Genomic DNA, 11,084 nt, shown 5'->3' on the forward strand with positions numbered 1-11,084 from the left:
AGGCTGAGGCACTTGGGGCTGTTCTCATCGGAGAAAAGAAGGTTTAGGGGAGATTTGATAGAGGTGTACAAGATGATTAGGGGTTTAGATAGGGTTGACTGTGAGAACCTTTTTCCGCTAATGGAGTCAGCTGTTACTAGGGGACACAGCTTTAAATTAAGGGGTGGTAGGTATAGGACAGATGTTAGGGGTAGATTCTTTACTCAGCGGGTTGTGAGTTCATGGAATGCCCTGCCAGTAGCAGTGGTGGACTCTCCCTCTTTATGGTCATTTAAGCGGGCATTGGATAAGCATATGGAGGTTATTGGGCTAGTGTAGCTTAGGTAGGCTTCGGTCGGCGCAACATTGAGGGCCGAAGGGCCTGTACTGCGCTGTAATTTTCTATGTTCTATGTAAGCTTTCCGGTTTACAAGAGAAAAAGCATTGGGTACACAATCTTGGGACTTAACTCCTTAGAAATTGAATCAAATACTGAAATCTTTGAGCCTACTCAAGACAGAAATCATTAGATTTTTAGATGCTTGAGGCAGAAAGAAATTTAAGGATAGGGAAATGGCATAGAAATAAGTCATCTGTTTGATTAGCAGAGCAGCACAATGGGCCAAATGGCTTACTTCTGTTCCTATTTTTCTTTCTTCCTATGAAATGTTATAAATCATTGTCAGCTGTGGCTTAGTTGGCACTCTAATCTCCAAGTGAGAAAGTTGTGGGGGGCTAATCTTGCTGCAGAGACTGAAGCTTAGGATCATTCTCCAGTGCAGTACTGATGGAGTGCTGCACTATCAGAGGTGGTATTGTTCAGATGAGCTCATCCAAAATCCCACCTACCCTTTCAGATGGAAACCACTGGAGTTATGGATGATCACTGCCAATATGGATCCTATTCTGACAATCATCAAAACTGATTATTGGTCTTATTATATTGCAGTTTACTCCTTAGAAATTGAATCAAATACTGAAATCTTTGAGCCTACTCAAGACAGAAATCATTAGATTTTTAGATGCTTGAGGCAGAAAGAAATTTAAGGATAGGGAAATGGCATAGAAATAAGTCATCTGTTTGATTAGCAGAGCAGCACAATGGGCCAAATGGCTTACTTCTGTTCCTATTTTTCTTTCTTCCTATGAAATGTTATAAATCATTGTCAGCTGTGGCTTAGTTGGCACTCTAATCTCCAAGTGAGAAAGTTGTGGGGGGCTAATCTTGCTGCAGAGACTGAAGCTTAGGATCATTCTCCAGTGCAGTACTGATGGAGTGCTGCACTATCAGAGGTGGTATTGTTCAGATGAGCTCATCCAAAATCCCACCTACCCTTTCAGATGGAAACCACTGGAGTTATGGATGATCACTGCCAATATGGATCCTATTCTGACAATCATCAAAACTGATTATTGGTCTTATTATATTGCAGTTTGTGGGATGTAAAGCAGTTTGGTGTACATACATTAGCCACAATGTTTTCTCCATTACAACAGTGACCACACTTCAAAAACTACTTCATTGGCTATAAAGTGTTTGCAGGCACCCTGTGAATGTGACGTTTATACATTTGAATGTGATTTTTCTTTCTGAGGGCAATCTTCTGTTTCATGTGAACAGGAAATTTTCAACACATTGATGAGAAAGTATCCCAGTTTACAGGGGTGTTGACAAACAATTCTTAAAAGGATTAAATAGAAACACAATCCTGACAAATCAGGGTAGTTTAGGTAATGAGAAAACATGTTTTATTATGGATATATAGAAGCTTTAAAAAAACAGACAACACAATATTCAGCTTACATCAAAATAACAATTCTGATGAAAGGCTTGTGCCCGAAACATCGAATTTCCTGTTCCTTGGATGCTGCCTGACCTGCTGCGCTTTAACCACCAACACATTTTCAGCTCTGATCTCCAGCATCTGCAGACCTCACTTTTTACTCAAAATAACAAAGCATTTCAAAGTAATTCAAGATCTTTCCCAGAACATGAAATAAAACTTCGAAGAGAGTAAGATGAACATATCACAAAGTTATAACATCGAGGTATGATAATCGGCTGAGGGAATGCAGGTCTGTAGCGACTCACTGACCCCGCCCCCCCTTACTCAGGATTGTAGTCCTGCCAAATGAGAGAGTACGAACATTCCCCATAGTAAGTCAAACACCCATTACCTGAAGAGGATTTGTTTATAATTCACATCACCAACTAAAGCAGGATCTGATTCTACCCCATATTCACTCTTCAGAGCTGGCTCACTTTATTAATACACATCCACATCAGGTGGAACTCTCAGAATAAAACAGTTAGAAATATCCCTCTGGTGGGAGAGTCGAGAATGACATTAAAATTAGAGTGAGGCTATTCAACATGTTGTGAGCAGACACTTCTTGAAAAAAGGGGACAAAAATTCAGTTGAGGCTGGGAATCAATTGAAAATTTCTAAACTGCAATAAATAGGTTTATTGTTAGGCAAGAGGATTAAAGGTTAGAGTCAACATAGATTTAAGGTACAGATTAGCCATGATTGAATTGAATGACACAATGAGTCTAAAGGATTATTCCAGTTTGTACATTGCTTAAATTCCTCTCAATTGTCCTCTCCACTCTCAATTCCATCAACAATTGATCACCGTCCTCTTCAAACTCCAGCTGAGTTCCCTAACTCCATAACATAGAGTCCTACAGCATGGTGACAGGTCCTTTGGCCCAAACTGGTTCATGCTGACCAAATTGTACAGCCTCACTAACCCCATTTCCCTGCACTTGGCCCATATCCTTCCAATCTTTTCCTATCCATGTATTTGTTCAAATGCCCTTTATATGTTGTTAATGTACCCACCTCAACCACTTCTTCTGGCAGCTCATTCTGTATGTGTACCACCCTCTGAGTAAAAACATTGTTCCTCAGGTTCCCTTTTATTCTTTCCTCTTTTACCTTAAACTGATGCCCTCTCGTCCTCAATTCCCCAACTCTTGGGGAAAAAAAGATTGAGTGCATTCACTCTATCCTTGCCTCTCATGATCCTATACACCTCTGTAAGATGCCTCCTCAGTCTCCTATGCTTGAAAGAAAAAGTCCTAGCTTGTCCAATCTCTCCCTATAACTCAGACCATTGAGTCCAGGCAACAACCTTGTAAATTCCTTCTGCACTCTTTCCAGTTTAATAACATCCTTCCAATAGCAAAGTGACTAAAACTGAACATAGTACCAAAACTGAACATAGTACTCCAAGTGCAAACTGACCAACTTCCTGTATAATTGCAACATAACTTCCCAACTTCTATACTCAATACCCTGACTAAAAAAGGCCAGTGCCCTGTCTACCTGTGACTCCACTTCCAGAGACCTGTGAACCTGAACTCCAAGATTCCTCTGTTCCACTTCACTCCTTAAGGCCCTACCGTGAAACTCCTGGCTTGATTTGACTTTCCAAAATGCAAGACCTCACACTTACCTATATTAAACAGCATTTGCCATTTGTCAGCCCACTTCCCCAGCTGATCAAGGTCCTGCAATTTCTGATAATCTTCCTTACTGTTCACAATACCGCTTATTTTAGTGTATTCAGTAAACTTGTACATTCCTGTCCAAATAATTGATATAAATAACAAACAGTAATGGGCCCAGCACCAATCCCTGAGGCACCCAGGTCACAGGCCTCCAGTCCGGATTCTGGTGTTTAGTATGTCCATCCACTTTCTTCGCCATTGATGGTTGTAACATAAGACTCATATCATGAATTCTTTTCTTAAACCTCTCCATTATAAAGTTCACGTACTTCCCCCTCTGTAACATCAATCTCTCCCTCCCTCCATTCCTACATTGATCTTCTACTGTTGAAATCCTCATCCATATGTTGTTTCTTCTAGAGTAGACCATTCCAATGATATTCTGTTCCTCCTTCTGATCTCCCCCCGCCATAATCTTTAAACTAGCTAAATCTCTGCCCTCCCTATCTTAATTCTCGTACCTATCACCCCTGTGCTTACTGACCTGCACTGACCCCATGCCCCACTGCCTCCAATTAAAATTATTACACTCAAGTACAAATTATTCCCTGACCTCATCTCTTCATATCTCTGTCAGCCTTTGCCCCATCTCCAACCAAGATCGCTATGGATGTCAAATTCTGGTGTTTAGTGAATCTGTCCACTTTCTTCACCATTGATGGCTGTAATGTAAGCCGTTCAGGTTCCATAATCATGAATTCATTTTTTTGTAAATATATTTATTAGCAATTTTGTTAACCTTACAAACATATACAATTATTGAAAAATACAATCAATAACAAATATCAGTGTAATAAAAGGAAAAACCCAAATTACAATATAACTACTGTCTACTAACTACTAACCTACCCTATAATACAAAACAAACCCTAACACTGTGCAAAGCAACACCAATAAATAAGTAAATAAATACTAATAGATCCAAAAAAAAGCAAAAAAAACACTGAATGCAGAACAGTTATATTTGGCGCAAAGCTCCCAAACAAAAGAATGGAAGTATTGTATATAGACCCGTATTAACTCAGGAGACTCCCTCCAGGACCCAGGGCTCGACAAACCTAACTGTCCTGGTTAAACAAATGCCCTAGGTAAGGTAGCTGACAAATCTAAATCCAAATAACTCAAGTAGGCCTGCCATGTCTTATAAAAATGGTCTGTTGTGTGGTGCACCATGATTGTAAAAACGTCCAAGGGAATGTGCTCCATAATTAATTTCTGCCATCCCAGCAAGCCTGTCAGATTGTCAGACACCCAGTTCATCAGAATATACTTCTGTGAACAGAATGCAAGAATATTAAATAGTTTCTTCCCATGCCCGTCTAAAGATGGTAAATTTGGTAGACCTAAGAGAGATATCGGGTTTACTTTGTGAATTCATTTCTTAATCCTCTCTGCATTTTGATCACTTTTTTTTAATTTAGTCACACATCTCCTCTAAGAGATGATCAAACTATCGCCCCTTGAAATTCACATTAATGACTATTAACATCCTGGGAGTGACTATTGTCCAGAAATGCCACTGGACCCACTGTCTAAATACAATGGCTAGAAGAGCACTTCAGAGGCTGGAAATACTGCAGCAAGTAACTCACTTCCTGACTCCCCAGGTCCCGACCATTATCTACAAGCTATAAGTGAGGTATGTGATGGAATACACCCCATTTGACAGGATGGGTGCAGCTCCAACAACGTTCAAAAATCTTGACACCATCTAGGATAAAGCAACTCATATGATTAGCACCACATCCACAAATATTTACTCTCTCCACCACTGACATTAAGTGTATCATTTACAAAATACACTGCAGAAATTTACTAAGACTCCTTTGTACCTTCAAAACCCACAACTACTATCATCTGGAAAGACAAGGGCAACAAATACATAGGAACACCACCACCTGAAAGTTCCCCTCCAAGCCACTCGGCTCCAGATTTGGATCTATATTGTCATTTCTTCAGTGTCACTGGCTCAAAATCCTGGAACTCCCATACTACATTCTGTGTATACCTGTTCCCAAAAACAGTACCAGTTGAAAAAGATAGCTTACCACCACATTCCCAAGAGCAGTCAGGATGGACAGTATATGCTGCCTCAGCCAGTAATGCCTCCACCTCATGTCTGAATATAAAAACAAATTTGCAGTCTCGTTCAGCCTCACCACTTCGACCAAACCTTTACTGTTACTCTCTTAATATATTCTGCCATTTGCACACTAGAAATCTCTATCAAAGGTTTACCAAGAGAACACAGATGGCATAGACTCATACAGCAGGGAAACAGACCCTTTAGTTCAACCCGTCTGCGCCGACCAGTTATCCTCAGCTGATTTAGTCCCTGTGGCCTGTGTTTGGACCATACCTCTCTAAACCCTTCCCATTCACGTACCCATTCAGATGCTTTTCAAACGCCATAATTGTACGCGCCTCCACCACTTCCTCTGGCAACGCATTCCATACACAAAATATCATCTGTGTGAATACGTTGCCCCTCAGGTCACTTTAAATCTTTCCACTTACCTTAAACCTATGCCTTTTAGCTTTTGATTTCCATATATCCTGAAAAAATGATCTTGACTATTCACCGTATCTACGCCCCTCATGACTAAATGAGTTTTTATTCAGGCGGATCACTATCAAGTTTAAATACCCCAGATCTGCATCTGCATTTCCTCAGTCATTTTCCCAAGTTTGAGGAAACTCATGTTGCTCCAGAAATATTTGGTTAAAAATCACACAACACCAGGTTATAGTCCAACAGGTTTAATTGGAAGCACACTAGCTTTTGGAGTGACGCTCCTTCATCAGGTGATTGTGAAGGGCTCGATCGTAGCACAGAATTTATAGCAAAAATTTGCAGTGTGATGTAACTGAATTGAAAAATTGATTGTCTGTTGAGCCTTTCATCTGTTATGAAAGAAGTGAAACTATCACTGTATTCTATGTAAATCACAAAATCCTTTTGTTTAAAAGTTGCATTCTCGAGTTAGCTGTTAACAATGGTGATAGCTAGACAATATGTTGAAGGTGTTACCCCCTGTGTTCTCTGGCTATGACCTGATGTTTAGATTGATTCTAATCAAAAAGTGAGATAACAGAGTTTTACATAACTTCATGCAGTTTTTGAGCTCAGAGTTCTACATGAATGTAAGCAGTTATTGAGCAAAGTGCAATGTAACTCTGCAAGTACAAATTCACCCCACAAAATATATGTGTGCATCTGGGTCTTTGTCTGTGTGTCTGTGTGTGTGTGTGTGTGTCTGTCTGTCTGTCTGTCTGTCTGGGGTGGGGGTTGTCAGTGTGAGAAGGTGTGTGTGTGTAGTGAATGCAGAGTGTCTGTGGGGGGAGTGCGTGTGGGAGTGTGTGTGTCTATAAGGGTGTGTGTGGGTATCTGTGTGCGTGTCTGTGTGTACCTGTGGCCATGTGTATATGAGAGTGTGTGTGTGTAGGAATATCTGTGTGTGTGTGTGTAGTGCAATGGTGATCACCTGTAAGGTGACATGAATCCAAGGTCCCTCCCTATGGGTACCGAACTTAGCTATCAGCCTCTGCTCGGCCACTTTCTTCTGCTGCCTGTCCCAAAGTCCACCTTGGAGGATGGTCACCCAAAGGTCCGAGGCTGAATGCCCTGGACCACTGAAGTGTTCCCCAACTGGGAGGGAACCCTCCTGTCTGTTGATTGTTGTGCGGTGCCCATTCATCTGTTGTCGTAGTCTTTGCTCGGTTTCCCCAATGTACCATGCCTCTGGGCATCCTTGCCTGCAACGTATTAGATAGACAACGTTGGCTGAGTCACGTGAGTACCTGCCATGTACAAGGTGGGAGGTGTTCCCACGCGTAATAGTGGTATCTACGTCCACAATGTGACACGTCTTGCAGCGTCCACCGTGACAGGGTTGTGTGGAGTTGTCCTGAGAACTGGTCAGTTTGCTACGAACAATGATCTGTTTGAGATTTGGCGGTTGTTTAAAGGCAAGTAGTGGAGGTGTGGGGAAGGTCTTGGTGAGGTGCTCATCCTCATTGATAATGTGTTGCAGGTCACGAAGAACATGGCGTAATATTTCAGCCCCTGGGAAGTACTGAACAACGAGGGGTACCCTGTCAGTTGCAGCACGTGTCTGTCTCCTGAGGAGGTCATTACGGTTCCTTGCTGTGGCACGTCGGAACTGGCAGTCGATGAGTTGAGCATCATACCCCGTTCTTGTGAGGGCATCCTTGAGTACTTCCAGGTGTCCTTCACGTTCCTCCTCATCTGAGCAGATCTGGTGTATGCGTAGGGCTTGTCCGTAGGGAATGGCTGTTTTAATATGTTTTGGGTGGAAACTGGAGAAGTGTAGCATTGTGAGGTTGGCTGTGGGTTTGCGGTAGAGCGTGGTGCTGAGGTGTCCATCCTTGATGGAGACGCACATGTCCAAGAATGAGACAGACAGTCGAGAGTAGTCCATGGTGAGTTTGGTGGTGGGATGAAACTCGTTGTTGTCACTGTGTAGTTTTATCAGTGACTCCTCGCCGTGGGTCCAGAGGAAGAAAATGTCATCAATGTACCTGGTGTGCAATGTTGGTTGGAGATCCTGCATAGAGAAGAAATCTTGTTCGAACCTGTGCATAAAAATGTTGGCATATTGGGCTGCAAATTTGGTCCCCATGGCTGTTCCATGTGTCTGGATGACGAATTGGTTGTCAAAGGTGAAAACGTTATGATCGAGGATAAAGCGAATGAGTTGTAGGATGGTGTTTGGAGACTGGCAGTTGTTGGTGTTGAGTACTGAGGCTGTTGCCGCGATGCCATCCTTGTGGGGGATGCTGGTGTAGAGTGCGGAAATGTCCATTGTGACGAGGAATGTTCCTGGTTCAACTGGTCCGTGGGTGCTGAGTTTCTAAGAAATCCGTAGTGTCGCGGATTGTGTACCTTTGGAAGGCAGTAGAAGTCGCCAACATGAGAAGTACGTGGGATGAGGGCGCATAAGGAACTCTGAAGGGCTGGATCCAAAGTTCTGATCAGTGTGTTTAATTCTCGAGTGTGTTCTTTGGTCGGATCCGCTGATAGTTGCCTGTAGTGTTCCTGGTTGTTCAGTTGTCAGTACACTTCCTTGCAGTACATCAGTACAATTACATGACATTGCCAAACAGACAAGGCGACAAAACTACACCACGTACATGCACGCCAAGAACAAAGACCAAATAAGGGAAGGTCTTGGTGAGGTGCTCATCCTCATTGATAATGTGTTGCAGGTCACGAAGAACATGGCGTAATATTTCAGCCCCTGGGAAGTACTGAACAACGAGGGGTACCCTGTCAGTTGCAGCACGTGTCTGTCTCCTGAGGAGGTCATTACGGTTCCTTGCTGTGGCACGTCGGAACTGGCAGTCGATGAGTTGAGCATCATACCCCGTTCTTGTGAGGGCATCCTTGAGTACTTCTAGGTGTCCTTCACGTTCCTCCTCATCTGAGCAGATCCGGTGTATGCATAGGGCTTGTCTGTAGGGAATGGCTGTTTTAATATGTTTTGGGTGGAAGCTGGAGAAGTGTAGCATTGTGAGGTTGGCTGTGGGTTTGCGGTAGAGCATGGTGCTGAGGTGTCCATCCTTGATGGAGATGCACGTGTCCAAGAATGAGACAGACAGTCGAGAGTAGTCCATGGTGAGTTTGGTGGTGGGATGAAACTCGTTGTTGTCACTGTGTAGTTTTATCAGTGACTCCTCGCCGTGGGTCCAGAGGAAGAAAATGTCATCAATGTACCTGGTGTGCAATGTTGGTTGGAGATCCTGCATAGAGCAGAAATCTTGTTCGAAACTGTGCATAAAAATGTTGGCATATTGGGCTGCAAATTTGGTCCCCATGGCTGTTCCATGTGTCTGGATGAAGAATTGGTTGTCAAAGGTGAAAACGTTATGATCGAGGATAAAGCAGATGAGTTGTAGGATGGTGTTCGGAGATTGGCAGTTGTTGGTGTTGAGTACTGAGGCTGTTGCCGCGATGCCATCCTTGTGGGGGATGCTGGTGTAGAGTGTGGAAACATCCATTGTGACGAGGAATGTTCCTGGTTCGACTGGTCTGTGGGTGTTGAGTTTCTAAGAAATCCGTAGTGTCGCGACAGAAGCTGGAGATCCCCTTACAATAGGTTTCAAGATGCCTTCCACATAGCCAGAGAGATTCTCACATAGGGTCCCATTGCCCAACACGATGGGACGTCCCGGTGTGTTGGCTTTGTGTACCTTTGGAAAGCAGTACTTGCCTTTAAACAACCGCCACTACTTGTCTTTAAACAACTGCCAAACCTCAAACAGTTCATTGTTCATAGCAAATTGCCCGATTCTCAGGACAACTCCATATAACCCTGTCACGGTGGACGTTGCAAGATGTGTCAGGTTGTGGACGTAGATACCACTATTACGCGTGGGAACACCTCCCACCTTGTACATGGCAGGTACTCATGTGACTCAGCCAACGTTGTCTATCTCATACGTTGCAGGCAAGGATGCCCGGAGGCATGGTACATTGGGGAAACCGAGCAAAGGCTACAACGGATGAATGGGCACCGCACAACAATCAACAGACAGGAGGGTTCCCTCCCAGTTGGGGAACACTTCAGTGGTCCAGGGCATTCAGCCTCGGTCCTTCGGGTGACCATCCTCCAAGATGGACTTTGGGACAGGTAACAGAGGAAAGTGGCCGAGCAGAGGCTGATAGCTAAGTTCAGTACCTATAGGGAGGGCCTCAACCGGGACCTTGGATTCATGTCACCTTACAGGTGATCACCATTGCCCTACACACACACACACAGATATTTCTACACCCACATACTCTCACATACACAGATACCCACACACACCCTTATAGACACACACACTCCCACATGCATCCCCTCACAGACACTCTGCACTCATTACACACACACACACACACATTTTTCACACTCACAACCCCTACCCCAGACAGACACACACACACATAGACAGACAAAGACCCAGATGCACACATATATTTTGTGGGGTGAATTTGTACTTGCAGAGTTACATTGCACTTTGCTTAAAAACTGTTTACATTCATGTAGAACTCTGAGCTCAAAAACTGCATGAAGTTATGTAAAACTCTGTTATCTCACTTTTTGATTAGAATCAATCTAAACATCAGGTCATAGCCAGAGAACACAGGGGGCTAACACCTTCAACATATTGTCTAGCTATCACCATTGTTAACAGCTAACCCAAGAATGCAACTTTAAAATAAAGGGTTTTGTGATTTACACATGAAAGTGAAACTATCACTGTATTCTAACAGATGAAAGGCTTAACAGACAATCAATTTTTCAATTCAGTTACATCACACTACAAATTTTTGCTATAAATTCTATGTTACCATCGAGCCCTCCACAATCACCTGATGAAGGAGAGTTGATCCGAAAGCTAGTGTGCTTCCAATTAATCCTTTTGGACTATAACCTGGTGTTAACTTTGTACACCCCAATCCAACACAGACATCTCCAAATCTGAAATATTTGGATTGACTGTGGGAGATGTCAATCAGAGAGTCCGCCCACTCTGCCCATTGTCTCCTCTTCCTCTTCCAGAGCTGGTTCACTTCCTATAG

This window comes from Hemiscyllium ocellatum, chromosome 35 (assembly GCF_020745735.1).
Source record: "Hemiscyllium ocellatum isolate sHemOce1 chromosome 35, sHemOce1.pat.X.cur, whole genome shotgun sequence".
NCBI classification, from domain to species: domain Eukaryota; kingdom Metazoa; phylum Chordata; class Chondrichthyes; order Orectolobiformes; family Hemiscylliidae; genus Hemiscyllium; species Hemiscyllium ocellatum.